Below are 18,939 nucleotides of genomic sequence, written 5' to 3' on the forward strand. Positions count from 1 at the left end.
TCCAGTCCTCCTCGCATTCTCTGAGACAACATGAGCACTACTTACATTTGTGCCAATCCGGCTTTTCATAGCCGTATGAAACATGTTGAGATAGATTTCCACTTTGTTCGTCAGCTAGTGCAATATAAGGTTCTCGAGGTCCATCGCCTTCATGCTGTAGATCAAGTTGCAGATATTCTTACGAAGCCGCTGCCCAGTTCTGCATTTCTACATATGTATCTCAAGTTGGGTCTAGTTGACACCAGCCCCACCTTGCGGGGGCGTGTAAAGGACTCTTAACTGATTCAACCTTATCCATTAACATAGCCCTTATCTGTATCTTTTTGTTAGCCTTTTCTTTAGGAGTTTGTTAGGTTGTATGTATCTGTATCTTCCAGAACATTTGTTGTTGTAATTTTGCTCTATATAAAGAGTTACTACATTAATAAAATTAACTCTCCTTCATTCCGTCTACAGCCTTCCTCTTTAATATGCACAATGTAATTTTTCGATGAAAGAGGTTCGGACATTTCGCCACCATAATATTGCCGAATGAAAATTCCCATATTATCAAAACAGAAAAAGCCAGACACTTGTCAAAATGTTGCGCCGTAACCCCATCTCACACCTATTAATATTGACCACGGCCTAACCTTGATCATAAATTAATTAAGTAGCTTTGGAGATATTACTTCTGTCAAAAGAAATTTGGTTTCCACATAATAAGAAGTAGCAAAAGAGCTACTTCAAGAAACAAGAGAGCTTATGCATTGTTGCATGGTAAAAATTTACCTGTACCAAATTTTTGTACCGAATCGTATCAATTTATTTTGGTTAAGTGATTTGATGAAGTCAGAAAATATATCAACTAATTATGGTCAAATAAAAGAAGTTTATATGTGAACATATGCATCATTCTATTGGTTTGGTATAAACACGCCGTACTTATATTTCAATAATAAGCTTTGCCGAAATTTATCTGAAATATATAGGCTAAAATAAAACATGTGAACTGTCAGGATTCTTTATACTGATGGTGTATTTAACTTAAGAGCACAACAACGACATTATATGTCACTATATCCGTGCTCCCCAGTAAAGGTTAAGAAAAGATTTATTGAATTTGGGTCATTAGTCCATCTATAAGCCTTGCCCGAACACGCAGGGGTCGTTTGGTACGAGGTATTAGAAAAAATAATGTAAGTATTAGCTTTGTGCACTACTAATCCCTTGTTTGGTATATTTTTTAATTTATGTATGATTAATATCCTATTTGGTATTATCCTATGTATAACTAGTACATAGCAAACTATAGTATTAGCAATGCAATGGTTGTTAATACTTGCATAAACATAGTTAAAATTTAATTGCCCCTCAAATCCTGTTTTGCCTTTTTGTTCTCTTTTTGCATTTCACTTTTCTTGAATCCGTTGTTACAATTAACTTGATACTTTAACAAAATAATATTTGGGTACGCAATGTAATTGGTTGGACTTTGTTCAACTCTCTAGTAATAAGCTTATACGTACCCATTTAACAAGATTTTTTCTGATGAAAATTTAGAGTACGTGGAGGCAGGGGCGGCTCAATGATATTTGTGGCCTAAAGTCAAACTTCAATAAGGGACCCTAAGATTTTTGTTGCAGAAGAAAACTCATAATTTTATTTGAAATTTATTTTTCTAGCTTTTTGAGATACGAAATTATTAAAAACTTTGTTCATAATCGATTTCTTCTAATAATTCTTTTTCAATAATAATATAGCTAATCTATTTAATTTATCTTGAGACATTGTTGATCTTAAGTAAGATTTTATTAATTTTAATTTTGAAAAACTTCTTTCCACTGAGGCAACTGTTACAGGAATTGTTAACATTATTCTATAAGCAATATAAGCATTTGGAAAAAAATCAAGTCTTTTTATATGATTAAGTATATCGATTAGAGTATCATCTTCTACGCGTATTATTTCCCTTAAAACTATTAATTCAGAAAATAAGTCTAAACCATCAATATCAGAGTGACTATTATGTTTCAAAGAACATTCAAGGTTAAGACAATTTTTCTTTTAAGTTCTCATCATCTAGAGATCTCAACTTTTTGCCACTAAATAGGAAACCAAAATATTTTCATACGCTTCAAATTGTTCAAATATATTTTAAAGTGAAAAAATAGCTTGGTCTACTATGTATAAGAAGTAATCAACTCTAAAAGATTCTTTAAAGACTTTGTAATTTCATTATCAACATTCTCATCAAATTATTTCTTTCTATATATTACACATTTATTACGAAATTAAGGTTCTATATTCAACTCATATGCAATTTTCTTAGCAGAAATCATGGCAGTTGCAAATCCTTCTTCTCTATATTTTTTGAAAAAAGAAATCAAACCCCTAAGTTGATCTATACCAACATCAATATGCATATCTCTTGATTGTAAATGTTTGCTAACTAAATTAACTGCAAATAGTATATCATACCAAATAGTCATACCCAGTAAAAACTCAAAATTTTCAAGCTCATAAGTTGCTAAACAACTAGCTTCGCTTTTAGTTTTTGGATCCTCACTAACTTCTACTAATTTCAATAAAGCATTTTTTATTTGTGGAGTTTTAAATCTTATTGCTTTAATACTTTCAATAAGACTTTTCCAACGCGTTTGTGATAATGATTTAAGAGTTAGGCTGGGTACATTATCTTTTAAGATTTTCCATCACTTAGTAGAAGAGAAAAATAGTGAATATATGTGTTGTACTACTCCAAAAAATGATATAGCTTTGGTACAAGAATTAGCCATATCACAAAGTATCAAATTCAGATAATGACAACCACATGGTGTATAAAATGATCTAGGATTTATGTCGAGTAGTCTTTTTTGCACTCCTTGGTGTTTTCCTTTCATATTGGATCCACTATCATATCCTTATCCTCTTAAATTATCAATATCAAGTCCAATATTTTTTATCTCATCTACAATAACTTCAAAAAGACCTTTTCCACTTATATCATCAACTTTTAAAAACTCTAAAAAATATTCAGTAATTCTTACAGGAGTTACAATGATATCGACACTCCGTAATATAAAAGACATTTGTTCTTGATGACTTGCATCTGGAGTGCAATCAAGTATGATTGAGAAGTACTTTATTTCTATAATTTTGTCAATAATTTTATTCTTAATTTCACTAGCTAATAAATTTATCAATTCATTTTGTATATTATGTCCAATGTAATGATTATGGATTTATCATGCTTAATTCGGCGAACATGTTCCTGCATGATTGGATCAAATTCTTCAATCATTTCAATTAGACTCAAAAAAATTCCGTTACTTTCTTGATAGATTTTTTTATTTTTTCCCCTAAATGCCAAATTATCTTTTTCAAGAGTTTTTATCACAACAATAATTCTTGGTAATATATTTTTTCAGTGCTCTCTATCTCTATTGATTTGTTCTTGAACATCTTTATCAATTATTTTACTTTTGTGCAATCTCATTTCTAAATCAATCCATGCACCCATATTAATAATATGCTCTTTTGATATTTCATGAACTTTTAGCTTAGCACTTATATTTCTCCAATCATTACTACCATCACTAGCTAATTTACTGCTACAAAAACTAGAAGTCGTATTAAACAACTTACAACAAAAATAAAATACCTTATCCAAATCTTTAGAGTAAACTAACCATCTTCTTTCATGTCTTTCTCCATTAGCCAATTTTTGAATATAATTTGTGGTAGAAAAATGTCTAAAGAATTTATCCTTTGAAAAATCTATGTTAGTAATTTAATTGGCCCCTTTTCTACTAATAGATCTCTCAACTTTGTATCTATGCTAGTCCATTAACTAGGATCATATATGTTCCTAGGAGTATAATTATCCAACTTATTTATAACTTCTTATTTTTCTTGAGGATATATGTTAGGTTTCTCGCCAACTTCTCCTCCTTCCTCTTCTTCTTGAATTTTATTATTGTCTATCTCAATTATATTAGTGATTTGTTCATCTATCATAAATTCTTTCACATTTTCTGATTTAGAATTTTTACTATTCGCTACAAATTTATCAAGTGCTCCTTTTTGGGATTGTACTAGAGTTTCAATCATTTTTCTTTTTTGACGTTTTGAACATCCGGATTCATATTTTCTAGTTAACATATTAAAACTCCAATAAATAACTAAAAACAATATATACTTACAAAGAAAATATATCCAAAAAGTTAAAAAGTAGATGCAAATAATAAAATATAGAACAATCAAACATGATTCAACAAATAGATAATTTGATAAGCTTTTGCTACTTCAAATTTTTTGATGTAACGCCAAAATACTTGAGAACAAATAAAACAGATGGTACTTGTGTTCTGCTCTTTTATTTTGTAATAGTGACTCAATGAGATTGGAATGTAGAGAAGGTCAAAGGAACAATAGAAGAGTAAAAGTTAATAGACTTTTGCAGAGAAAGATAAAAATAGATAAAAGAGGGAGAAATTCAAAAATAGCCAGATTTATAAGTGGTAAATGAAAAATAGCCACAGTTTCAAAAGTAATCAAAATTTAGTCACTTTTCATACAAAGATAAATTTGAACGAAAACACTATTAAAAATCCGAAAAATATTCCAGCATAATATACTGGAGTTCCAGTATAATATACCGGTGCATAATAATATGCTGGAAGTTCATACACAGGTGCTCCAATCTCCAGTATATTATGCTGGAACTTTCTGCGTGTTGGAGTTCCAGCATAATATACTGGAAGTTCATACACATGTGCATCAATCCCCACTATATTATGCTGGACCGGTCCGTGTTGCAGTAAAATAGTGGCTATTTTTCAATGACTTTGCAATCACTGGCTATTTTTTAATTATCAGTTCGAAAACTAGCTAGCCCGTACTATTTTTACGATAAAAGAATGTGAGCCCATTTATAATAATGATGGTACATAAATGAGGCAAGATTGTGGAATGTTCACGTGTAAATAAGGCATGGATCCCAAAAATATATTCCTTTTCCAATTGTTCTCCAATGGCCCCCTTTCCTTGAAAATTGTATTTGTTTTTTTTTTTCAAATACTTAATATTGTTAAAAATATGACAAATACATTAACTGTTAGAAAATTTAGGGGCCCCTATAAATAAAGGATCCTAAGTAACGATTTTACTTTCTTGACCATTAGGCCGGCCCTATGTGGAGGGTAATAAAACTATTACAATAAAAATAGTATACAAAGTTAAAGAATTTGGAGGGTATTTTTGTAAATAACTATTTTTTTTTATAGAAATTATGCAATGCTTTAATACACCAAACCAAACAGTGGATAAGAAACAATCTTAGCATAACTAATGTCAGCATAAGTAATCCCAGTATTACTCATACTAGAATTACTAATACATTTTATTCAGCACTCTTCTTATACCTTCTATCAAATGACCCCTATGGTTCTGAATAGTTTTTCCATTACATCATCAAACTGTCTTATTTTATAAGGGTATTATCACTTTTATCCCGCGCCAGAAACTATTTATATTTAGTAGCCGAAAAAGTTTATAAAATTGTGGTATTATCACTTTTAACCCCCGCCAGAAACTATTTACATTCAGTAGCCGAAAAAGTGTATAAAATTTGTATAATTTTTGTATATAACATACAGAATGTATAACATATATAAAAAAAATATATTTTTTGGCTATTATTTTGGGAGTGACTATACAATGTCATTTTTCTTTTATATCTATATAGGAAAAAGGGATTTTGGCACGGTGTAACAATATGCTCACATAATTAATAGAAAAAAACCCTAGTTATGAATATTGGTATCAAATAGCCAATAAATATATATCACAACAACAACGTGTATATCATAACTTTATTTTTCTTCTTTTGTGTATTCAGAATGTAAAATTAAAATTTTATTCCCCTTCTTTGTATATCTAAAAAATATAATTATTTAAAATTTATTGTTGTCTCTCTATCAATGTATATCACAAAAAACAATTGTATTGTTTGTATATTATATTGCGTGACACATCAAATAATATGTATACCAACTGTATATCACAAGTTTATTTTTCTTCTTTGTGTATATCAAAATATAAATCAAAATTTATTTTCCTTCTGTGTATATCTAAATGTATATAAAAAATTTATTTTTCTTCTTTGTTTAAGTTTTTTTGAAAATAAATAGGGAAATAAGTTTTTTTTAGATTTGGCTATGAAATGCTAATTTGTTTGAGCTGCTTTTATCAAATTTAATATAAGGCTAAAAATTTGTCAATTTCTATTATGTGTTGTCATAGGGTGTCAATTCACAAAACCACATTGTGCGTATATAGTGATGAATTGGATTTGGGTCATTGGTCCGTTCATTGGGCCTGAAACCAAGTTAAACACTCTAACGGCTATCTATATTGTTTCCTTAAGGAATTGTAAATAGGGAATAATCTCTTTCTGCAAAAATTTAAAAAATAAAAGAGAGAGAGAGAGTGTGCGAAGTTCACAAGGTAAAAAAGTGTTTTCTCTATTTCAATTTAGATGACATATTTCGCTTATCGAGAGTCAATTTGACTAAACTTTAAAACTAAATTAAATTAGTTATTTTGAAATTAAAATTTAAATATTCAAAAACTATATAGAAAGTACTATAAGTTGTTTTTTTTCTCATGTCAATATGATAAAAAAAATATTTCTAAAATGTTGGTCAAAGTTCACACAGTTTGACTCTCGATGAGCGAAATATGTCATCTAAATTGAAATGAAGCGAGTAATATTTAATTTTCAGTCTTAATGAAAATGTTGGAAAAGAATCAGCAAAAGGTTGAAAGTAACCGTAGGCAAGAACATAATTTAGAGTCGGTTAGATACAAAAATGAGTTTGATCTTTATTATGTACTTGCATATACATATGTGAGCATCTAATTTTTTATTATATTTAATTTTTTCACCACTTTTTTAGTATGTAAATATATTTTAAGTTTAATCTACATATTTTAGCATCTATTTGACCTTCTATAGATTTTACTTAAGAAAATTGAAAATGTTAAAAAGAGTCATATTTTTAGTATAAGTTTTATTTTCATTTACAAAGAAAGAAAAGTTTCCAAAAAATATAGTTTTATTTGGTTTAGTGCAATTTTCTAAATTAGAGGCTTTTGACAAATAAATATTGAATGTATACTTTATTTTATTTATTATCAAAAAAGAAAATCATCAAAATTTATGGTCCAAACTGACCGTGCATAAGCCAAATCAAATTTCTTGTTTGCCTTGTCAGTGACTCAGTTTCAGAGTTCAAACCCAAATGAATTTCTAGTTTTCGACAGCATATGAATTACAGTTTATTTGTAGAGTGCTTTAAGATGAATATTAACGTAAAAAACTGCTTATATGTTAAATAATATTATAAAAATTATTATAGAGAGATTTTCTACTTCAACAACATGTTTATAGTTGACATACTCAGTTAGATAAGCACTATTTTGTTTTGTTCTATATGACACCATTACTATTTATGGTATCTAATTACTCTGGAGTACATTTTATTAAAAAAATGATTTTCAAATTGAGACCCAAAATCACAAAACTTGAAGTACTATCTCGTACTCCAGACTTTTTCTTTTGCAATAAATGAAATGTGAAATAACACTCAATTTTCAAAGAAACTCTGTCGATTTTGTTATGCAACTAACTAAGTATTGTATTAAAGTATGCAAAATTCTACAAAAAAGAAAAAATATTTTGTCAGTTATAGCGATATAATACGTAAATAATAAGAAAGTTTTTCTTTTGGATAAACAGGGTCTTTTAACATTAATAATAAAAATTGCTCCTTATAAATATAAAATTTTATTAATTTAATGATATCTATATGCTGATTGTATGTCAACATTTTATTGGGTAAAGTTGGACGGGTTGACAACTCATTATTTAAGCTATCTTGACACAGTCTATTTTGAACTAAGTAAAGTTTGGGCTGGGTTGGGCAATGGCCCATTAATTGCTTCAGCCCAACTTAACACGCCCAAATGCGGCCCAAAAGCCCATTTACCACATCTAATACTAAGATGAAATCAATTAGTTATAAGAATTTTGTTAGTTTACTTTGTTCAGTTGGAATACAATCGTGAGTTTGATAAATTTGGGGTGATCACTGTGGGTTTGAGTTGATTTATTAAGATGAATTAACCCAAATAGTCGTCCACCCTACAACTTAAACTAAAAATAGCAAGTGAATGTATATTAGATGCATAATTTATGTATTAAATGTGTATAATTATGTATAATCAATTTATAATCTATGTATATGGCTAGAAAAAGTAAATGTACCAAATAAGTCTTAACTTATCAACCTCTAACCATTAGTCATAGACTTACCAAAACTAGCCAAGCACATATAAAAATTGAAAAACCAAATAAATAAGGTTCTTTCTCTCAAAGAATCACATGCAAAAATCTCCTTTCATATTTTTAAGCGTGATTAGCAACATTAGATGCAAGACGGAAAGGAATTTTCATGGATGAGGTAGCAAAAAAAGTGATAAAATACAAAAAAAAAAATATAATATTCCAAAAATCTAAGCAAAAAAGATTGAAGGTGATTTGGACTGAATTTGTATCAAATTTCGTAATTAAATCGAGTTCAAAAAATCCTTCTGCGACACATGTATCACGCATGTATCTCACATACAGGTATACATGTGATACACAATTGATACAAATATGATACATATGTGATACACATATCATTTTTTTCATGTTCAGTTTTTACTTCGAATTTTCAATTCAAACCACTTCAAAACTTCAGCAAATCATCCCAAAACTGAGATTCAAGCTCCTTACGATGTACCGAATCTATTCTAATAATACCCACTCAAAAGAAAGCAAAAATTTGACCTTTGCTACAAATAGTTAATTGGCTAATATTAGTAATATTTGACTAATATTAGTAATATTTTATGAATTGACCAATTTTTATAATGAGCTACTGGTCTTGGGTTAAATTGGACGATCCCATTTCGTTCTGCACGTATTGGACTTTCACAATGTCTTGTGGTTTGGGGCTAATAGGGCCATGGATATTAGTTTGAAGTGGCTCCCGCTTGAATTAATTGGGCCGAAAGAGAAATTTGCTAGGCCCGGTATCTTTAGTATATACTTATAAATTCCATAACTAACTTACTTTATTTCTTAGAATTTTTACATTCCTATACACTATTTGAAACTTTATTACCCTCCCTACTCAAGTTTCAATTTAATTACATAGTATATACAATTTACCAATTATATACACTTTAGAAATTAAATGAGTATCCCTTTATATAGGAACCAATTTATTTCTCATCCTTATTCTTTCTCTCTCTCTCTCTCTCTCTCTCTCTCTCTCTCTCTCTCTCTCTCTCTCTCTCTCTCTCTCTCTCTCTCTCTCTCTCTCTCTCTCTCTCTCTCTCTCTCTCAATCCCTAATTCCAGTAATGTAGAGCAAAAGGGAAAGAGAACAGCAATTCCATGCTTATTGAAATTCTAGTAATGTAGAGCTGAAGGTGTTGCACAATTGGTGTTCAAATTCCAGTAATGTTGCACAATTGGTGTTCAAATTGAAATTGTCAATCAATAAATTTTAAAGGTGTTTGACTCTCCACCATTGACAGCCATTAAAAAGCTTTGAAGCTTTGAATTTGAATTTGGGTTTTCAAAAATCATTATTTGTTGGATTGGGTGTTATTGCAAACAATTGGAAATATTGCTTGGAGTTTATATCTCAATTTTGAGGGTGTTTTGGTGAAGATTAGACTTGATTTTGGCTGAATTTTTGATTGAAACTCGAAGAAGAAGAAGAAGAAGAAGAAGAAGAAGAAGAAGAAGAAGAAGAAGAAGAAGAAGAAGAAGAAGACATGACATACATTATACTTACGAAATTGTAGTAAAGTTGTAGGTAAATTGTATTCTGTTGTTTATATATATATATATATATATATTGTAGAAAAATTATATTCTGTTGTTTATATATATTTTTTATTTAAATATTGTATGATAGTTGACCAATATTGTTTAAAAATTATATTTAAATTGTATGATATTGTAGTTGTATATAACTGGGTAGAAATAATGTATGAAAGTTGTAGATAAGTTTTATAATATATAATTAGTTGTATGAAATTTATTTTTACTATGTATAAATCAGATACAAAATATACAAAAGACATATTGTATAAAATTTGTATACAAATTATATTTAAGTGGTATGATATTGTAGTTGTATATAACTAGATAAAAATAATGTATGAAAGTTGTAGATAAGTTATAGATAAATTAGTTGTATGAATTTTGTTTTTACTATGTATAAATCAGATACAAAATATACAAAAGACATATTGTATAAAATTTGTATATAAATTATATTTAAGTGGTATGATATTGTAGTTGTATATAACTGGATAGAAATAATGTATGCAAGTTGTAGATAAGTTGTATAATATATAATTAGCTGTATGAAATTTATTTTTACTATGTATAAATCAGATATAAAATATACAAAAGACATATTGTATAAAATTTATTTACAAATTGTATTTAAGTGGTATGATATTGTAGTTGTATATAAGTGGGTAGAAATAATGTATGAAAGTTATAGATAAGTTTTAAACACAAGCAGTATAACTTAGTTGCCTGAAATTCATGACATACATAGTTGTATTCTTCAAAATCTCGGTTTCGAATTTTTACGTTAAAGTCGACGACTCCAAGCTATTCCCAACAAGATTGAGCAACACTGAATTGATTTTCAACACAAACATTTGAGTTTAATTGAAATCAGATGAAGCTTCAACTTGACAACGGTGGAGCCAGATCTTTTTCTTCAACTTGACAACGGTGGAACTAGATCTTTTTTCTCAAATTTGGCTTGCCAGTAGAGAATATCTAATAAAATCACTTAGATTTTCGAATTTCTTTTAATGATAGTCAACCGAGTACTTTGTGTGTAAAGATAGATGAATTGGATGGAGGGAAAATTAGGAAGTTTGTGAGGGATATTTTTATTTTATCAAAATTGAAAAAAAAAATCAAGGGATAAAGTAGTTGGGTTAAATTGCTGCAAGGGTGGAAGATCTGGAGAGAAAAAAAGGAAAAAGGTATAACTAAATCTCTTGATTGAAGGCACTAATAATGGATTGAGAGTCTTTTAAGGTGGAATGTATATATTTTGTAGCTAAAACATGTTTAGGTTGGGTAAATATAAAAAGTTGGACATTTTTCGTAATAAGGTTTCAAATAATATATAGGAATGAAACAATCCCTTATTTCTTCCACAATACTTTTCATAACTCAAGGCCTTGCAACAATCTCAAAGCTTAAAAAGAATAATTCATTGAACATCGTTAGATGCTTTAGACGCGATTAATAAAAATGATTGTCATAGTTGTGGATTCGATTCCTGTGGCACGACTATGATATCTAACCTAAGTTCAAGTGTGCATTCGTATTTCTTGACCATCAACTTCAAATCAATAATAATAAACATGTTATAAAGTACGGGTATGTTTTACGTGGCGTGATTTGCAATGTGTGCAAAAAATAATATGTGGTAAAATATATAATCAAGAGTGGTAAAATGTAAAATACATAGGTTTTAAAACATGTAAATATCCAGATTAATTAAGCCAAGTGTAACTTGTTAAGCGACCGTGTTAAAACCACGGAACTCGGAAGTGCCTCACACCTTCTCCCGGGTTAACAAAATTCCTTACCCTGGTCTTCTGTATTTTGCAGACTTAAACAGAGTCAAACTTTCTTGAATTTAGATTTAAAATAATCAGCGACTTAGAACACCGAAAATAAATAATTTCAAGTACAAGCTCTTAAAATAAATAAAATTAATCCCTTTTTAATAATCTCGCTTAAAGCGGAAAAACTCATTTCCCGTAAAAAGGGGATGTGAATGAATTCAGTGAACTTGTGGAATCCATCTAAAATTTGCCTCTCAACGCAGTGGTTGTTTTAAGTGTGAAAAGCAAGTCAATTTTAGTAGTGACACCATACATCTTGTCCCTTTGTTGTCTAGAACTCAGTTTTTTGACAACTCAGTTGTAGAGTCTAACGATCCCGGAAATGTTCCAACATTTATTTAGGCTGGACAAGACTATTCTTCTTTCCCTTTTATATGGTAGAGTTACTAGTACAGTATATAATACTTTTATGTTATCACACTAAACATATATGTCTCTCGCAATGTTAGGTCCTTAAGCATGGACAGATGTACGTAATGAGTCACGGATTCGGTCGAACCCAATATCTTTGAGAATCCTTGCCCTTATCAGTTATCCCTCCTCCTCCCCAGCTCCCCCTCTCCCCACTCAGAGACGGATTTAGGGGGCGGAAGGGGGTTCACTCGAACCTCGTTAGCCGAAAAGTTACACTATACATATAACTTATAAGACAAAATCTATTTTGTGTCGCTATATATTATATTCTGAATCCCTTGTCATAACTCAAAGTCATAGCTCAGTGGTTAAGGGGGTTCAAAACCTTTATTGGTTCAATTCTCACTCACCACATTTTTTTCTTTTTTGAATCTTCTTAGCGAAAATACTGTGTCCGCCGTTGCCCCCACCCCTTCTTCTACTCTACCCAAAGAGTAACTAGGGCCACCTTAGTTATGTTTCCATGTTCCAATTAAATTATTTTCTATTATTCTTAATGGATAAAATTATTCTCTATACCAATTTATATTGATTCAATCACTATATAAGAAGAACAAAAAAACTTTCATATATATAATTGTGTACGAGCTACACTAAAAATTACAATCACAAAATTTGGCTTCACTTATACATTAATTCACAGAATGTATAGAATGATCAAAATATCAAATGATGGTTGGGGTATAAGGGAATTGATGAATGCAATTTTTGTCTGAGTGTAGTTTTGACGTAAAAGAAGAATGTTTCTAAGATTATGAATCCATGTGTTGCTCACATCGCTATTCTCAAGGATCACCATGTGTGCGTCTTTGTCTTGGCTTGAGAAATTTGACCAAAGAAAAAAAAATCCATATTAAACACTTGTGTTATAACATTTATTTTTATATAAAGAATTGAGAGTATCTAGTAACACGATTATTGTAATTTCTCAAAGAAATGAATTGTTAAGCTTCTAGGATCTAAGAAATCTTAGGTTATGATATTTATATTAGGAACCGCAGTAAAAGAATTAGAATAATTTTTTGTTTAGGGTGCACATGCATTTAGTTAACACGTTTCATTCTTCTAATCTTTCGTCTGTTGATCTAATGTCAAGTTATCTTGAATTGCAAGAAAAATAAGGAGTAAAAACTTAAGTTATTATTATCTTTCATTCTCTTAATTGAATTGCAATTAAATAGGCCCATTTTTTTATTAAAAGGATTGATACGAATATAACAAAAATTCTATCGCATATATTTTGACTTAATATATACCTAGCTAGATATACAAAATTTGAAATACAAAATCTAGAAAACTAAATCAAAATCAAAGACTCAAATTCTTGCATATTTTCTAGCGGATACCCTTCCCGGTCCATTAAACTGGAGCGATTCGAGAAGAACGACTGGACTCATATTTTATCGTTTCTACACTAATTAGAAACCAAGTGTTTCGTATGTAATGTATACATAAGATGGGGTTTAATTTGCCATTTAATTTGTTTTCTCTGTTTGTATATGAATCAAAGGGAGAAAATCAAATGAGCAGTGAAGCTTCTAGTTAATAATCCAAGACATTTTTTAGCATAGAGAAGTTGTCCCTTCTAATAAAATCAGAGGAAAATTTAAACTCAAATTATTTATTATTGTATGCGGTCGAAACCTAATAAGTCAGTCGTACGGACTGATCGAGATAACAATACTTCGATCGAAAGGTATCTACGTAAGGTCAGGTCGAGGTTCGAAGAAAGGGCTTCGGGATTCGAGCTCCAAGTCCGATCAAGGATCAGTTCGGTATCATTATCGAGCCCATGACCAAATCGAACCACGAGGCAAAAGGTTGTCGGAGATGCACAGACCGACCAACACCCACCCCGAATATCAAGACTCCGAGTCAGGATCGAGCTCGATTCAAGGCCGATGGCTCGACCCGATGGCTCGAACCGATATCGAGTTCGAGTCAGTATCGAAGCTCACAGACAAGGCCGTTACAGCCGCACTAAGGGAGAGAATTCTGGCGGGAATTAGGGAAAAGACAATACATCATGGGCTCTCCACTACGTATTTTTTATTGTTTATAAAGTAGGATCCCTCTACTATAAGGATGGGATGGATTGTAAGCAGAGCGACACATTGTAACAAAAGGTTTCTCCTCATATTGAAAGATATCCCCTTGTGTTTATTTCACTTTATCTTATTCGTTCTTCTTGCTCACTATTCTCATTCTCATAGTCAAGAATACACGTATTTCTATTTCTCTATACAATTTGTATCAAATTATATCACATATCTTTAGAACCATACACAAATTTAACTCTATCCAATTTTTCGGGTAAACAGTTTGGCGTCCACCGTGGGGCTAAAAATAACAGTGGTTATTTGATACGAATCTGAAAAAATACGCCATTGTGTTTTGTGCTTGTTTCCGAAAATATCTTGGATTTCGGATTAACAACGACTAACTACCAATCAAATGGCTTCACCAATCGATAACGAAGCCGGTCTTCAAGATGAGAACAATAACTTGACACTCAGTACCGAAAGACCACTTGTAAACGCCGTTGGAGCTCAAACGGAGCGCCGATAGATATCAATTCGCATGTAGCTATTGAGGCAAACTTACATGATGAACCCGAAAATAGCATTCATGGTGGCACTCGGTCTACAGCTCGAGATACCCATAACATTGAGGAAAACGGCGTTAGCTTGCGCATGATTTTTGAAATATTACAAGCCTAGCAAATAGCGATAGCTCAGTTGCAGAGCCAAACTCAGGTACAAAGCAGGCCAGAGCGCAATCCGCTTCGAGAAATCACCCACAGAACGGAGCCAGCCATAGTGAAGTCAAACGAGCAAGAATCGGGGACTACTCCTGAAATTACTAAATTGCTCGAGGAACTCACAAAACGAGTCAAAGCCAACGATAAAAAAGTAGAAACATATAATTTCAGGGTCGATTAGACCCCGGGAGCTCCACCAATGATAAAAGGCCTGGATTCGAAAAAATTCAAACAAAAGCCTTTTCCCTCGAGTGCAGCCCCAAAACAAATCCCCAAAAAATTCTGTATGCCCGAAATTCCCAAATATAATGGTACGACCGATCCCAACGAACACGTCACCTCTTACACGTGTGCCATCGAGGGTAACGATTTGGAAGACGATGAGATCGAATCTGTGTTATTGAAAAAATTCGAAGAGATCCTCTCGAAGGGAGGGATGATTTGGTATCTTAATCTGCCACCAAATTCCATTGACTCTTTTGCCATGTTAGTGGATTCGTTTGTAAAGGCACATACAAGTGCCATAAAGGTCGCAGCAAGGAAATCAGACCTATTTAAAGTAAAACAAAGGGTAGTGAAATGCTGAGGGAGTTCGTATCCCGATTTCAAATGGAACGCATGGAATTGCCACCGGTCACAGATGATTGGGCCGTCCAAGCTTTCACCCAAGGGTTGAACGAGCAAAGTTCAATAGAATCACATTGGCTGAAACAAAATTTGATCGAGTATCCAGCAATAACTTGGGCGGATGTACACAACCGATATCAGTCAAAAATTAGGGTCGAAGACGACCAGTTGGGAGCTCCTTCCGGATCCATGCATCAGAACATGACAACTATTGAAAACCAGAGGGACATCGACAGAGAGCAAAGGTCGAACAGAGACCGATATCAACCGTACGTCGCAGATCGAATGAACAATGGTTCAGCGGGCAATGCCGCTCGGAACAATCGAAGGAGTGATCGAGTACAAAATTCTCGGGGGCTTATGAGCAAGAGTGGCTTCGATAAATATGCCGATCCTATAGAGGCACCTCGGCTATCGGAGTATAATTTCAGCGTCGACGCATCGAGCATTGTATCGTTGATCGAAAGAATCAAAGATACTAGGTGGCCCAGACCCATGCAAAACCGACACTTCCCAAAGGAACCCGAATTCGATGTGCAAGTATCATGGTACACATGGCCACAGAATCGAGGATTGCAGACAATTAAGAGAAGAGGTAGCCCGTCTATTCGATGAGGGCCACCTTCGAGAGTTCCTCAGTGACCGAGCCAAGAATCATTTCAGAGAAAGGGACGCCAGCAAAAAAGATAAACAAGAGGAACCTCTGCATATCATTCATATGATCATCGGTGGGGTCGATACTCCACAGGGACCCGTGCTCAAATAAGGCAAGATACCGGCCATAGGGGAGAAACGAACTCAAGGTTACGTACCCGAGGGCACTTTATCATTCGGAATTGAAGAAGTCGAGGGCATCTCTCAACCTCACAACGACGCTCTGGTAATTTCTATCCTATTAAATAAAGCTCAAGTTAAGCGTGTTTTAGTGGATCTAGGTGGCTCTGTGAATATCATCCGATCTTGGGTAGTAGAGCAGCTCGGTTTGCAGAATCAAGTAGTGCCCGCAGCTCGGGTCTTGAACGACTTCAATATGGCCAGTGAAACGACTAAATGGGAGATTACTCTACAGTGAATGTAGCTGGAACCATCCAAAATACCAAATTCCACATAATCGAAGGAGATATGAGGTACAATGCCCTACTCGGAAGGCCTTGGATCCACAATATGAAGGCAGTGCCTTCGACCCTCCACCAAGTAATGAAATTCCCTACATCGGACGGTGTGAAAACAGTATACGGGGAGCAACATGCTGCGAAGAAAATGTTTGCGGTCGATGAGGTAACATCGATACCAACGCTATTGGCCTCGGAAAGATCGAGCACTAAAGATAGACGAGAAACCAAATAGCAATCACAACCACCAGTCTTGACCGAACCGTTGGAACAGGAAATAGAGGATGATGGGGAAGAGTTTCTGACACCTCGAGCTTTCATCATCCCCGACGACTCTGACGCCACCAAATCTATGATCGAAGAACTGGAGCAGGTTATATTAATCGAATATCTTCCCGAGAGAAAGGTATACCTGGGAACGGGATTGACCCCCGAACTCAGGAAAAAACTTATTCAATTTCTTATCGGTAACATAGATTGTTTTGCTTGGTTCCATTTAGACATGGCAGGGATCCCACCGTCGATAACAACACACCAGCTAAGCCTGGACCCTAGGTTCAAACTGGTGAAGCAAAAAAGAAGACCTCAGTCCGAGGTAAAACATACATTTGTAAAGGATGAGGTAACTAAACTTCTCAAAATAGGGTCAATTCGGGAAGTAAAATATCCCGAGTGGTTAGCCAACATAGTTGTAGTCCCTAAAAAGGGGAACAAACTTAGAATGTGTGTAGATTATAAAGATCTAAACAAAGCATGCCCCAAAGATTCTTTTCCACTGCCTAGCATCGATCGCATGATCGATGCCACAGCCGGCCACGAGATCCTTACTTTTCTCGACGCCTACTCCAGGTACAATCAAATTCGAATGAACCCGGAGGACCAGGAAAAGACTTCATTTATCACCAAGTACGGAACCTATTTCTATAATGTAATGCCATTCGGGCTAATAAAGGCACGAGCTACTTACCAACGCCTAGTGAATAAAATGTTCGAAGAACAAATAGGTAAGTCGATGGAAGTTTACATTGATGACATGCTAGTTAAGTCCCTGCGCGCAGAGGACCATTTGACTCATTTGCAGGAAACGTTCAAGATCTTAAGGAAATACAACATGAAGCTCAACCCCGAGAAATGTGCTTTCGGGGTTGGATCGGGCAAGTTCCTTGGTTTCATGATATCGAATCGAGGAATCGAGATCAACCCCGACAAAATTAAGGCCATCGAAGACATCACCGTCGTGGATAGCATGAAAGCAATGCAAAGGCTAACCGAACGGATAGCTGCCTTAGGCCGATTCATTTCGAGGTCATCAGATCGAAGCCGCAAATTCTTCTCTCTACTCAAAAGGAAGAACGATTTTGCCTAGACCCCGGAATTCCAACATGCACTAGAACAATTGAAGTGGTACCTATCGAGCCCACCACTACTTCACACTCCGAGGATAGATGAGAAGCTTTACTTATACTTGGCAATATCGGAAATCGCGCTAAGTGGTGTTCTAATTCGAGAAGAGCAAGGTACACAGTTTCCTGTTTATTATGTAAGTCGGATCTTAGGAGAAGCAGAGACTAGATACCCTCACTTAGAGAAATTAGCACTTACATTAATAAGCGCCTCTAGAAAGTTAAGACCATACTTTCAATGTCACCCCATATGCATTTTAACCACTTACCCACTTCGTAATATTTTGCACAAGCCCGAATTATCGGGTCGATTGGCCAAATAGGCCGTCGAACTCAGTGGGTACGATATCGAATATCAACCCCGTACGACCATCAAGTATAAAATTTTAGCAGACTTCGTGGCCGATTTCACGCCAACCCTCGAACCCGAAGTTGAAAAGGAACTCTTGTTAAAATCGGGTATGTCGTCGGGGGTTTGGACCCTCTACACAGATGGTGCTTCAAATGTGAAGGGGTCTGGGCTTGGCATCGTACTAAAACCTCCCACATGTGGCATTATTAGGCAATCCATCAAAACCACAAGATTAACTAACAATGAGGCCGAGTACGAGGCCATGATTGCAGGTCTCGAGCTAGCTAAAAGCCTGGGAGCAGAAGTCATTGAAGCCAAATATGACTCTTTACTAGTGGTGAACTAAGGAAACAAAAATTTCGAGGTTCGAGAAGATAGGATGCAAAGGTATAACTCTACACTATTTCAAAGAATGGACCCTACAACATGTGCCTCGAGAACAAAATTGTAAGGCTGACGCACTCGCAAATTTGGGGTCGTCGGTCGAGGAAGATAAGATCAA

Source organism: Nicotiana tabacum, chromosome 21 (assembly GCF_000715075.1).
Source record: "Nicotiana tabacum cultivar K326 chromosome 21, ASM71507v2, whole genome shotgun sequence".
In the NCBI taxonomy this organism is placed as follows: domain Eukaryota; kingdom Viridiplantae; phylum Streptophyta; class Magnoliopsida; order Solanales; family Solanaceae; genus Nicotiana; species Nicotiana tabacum.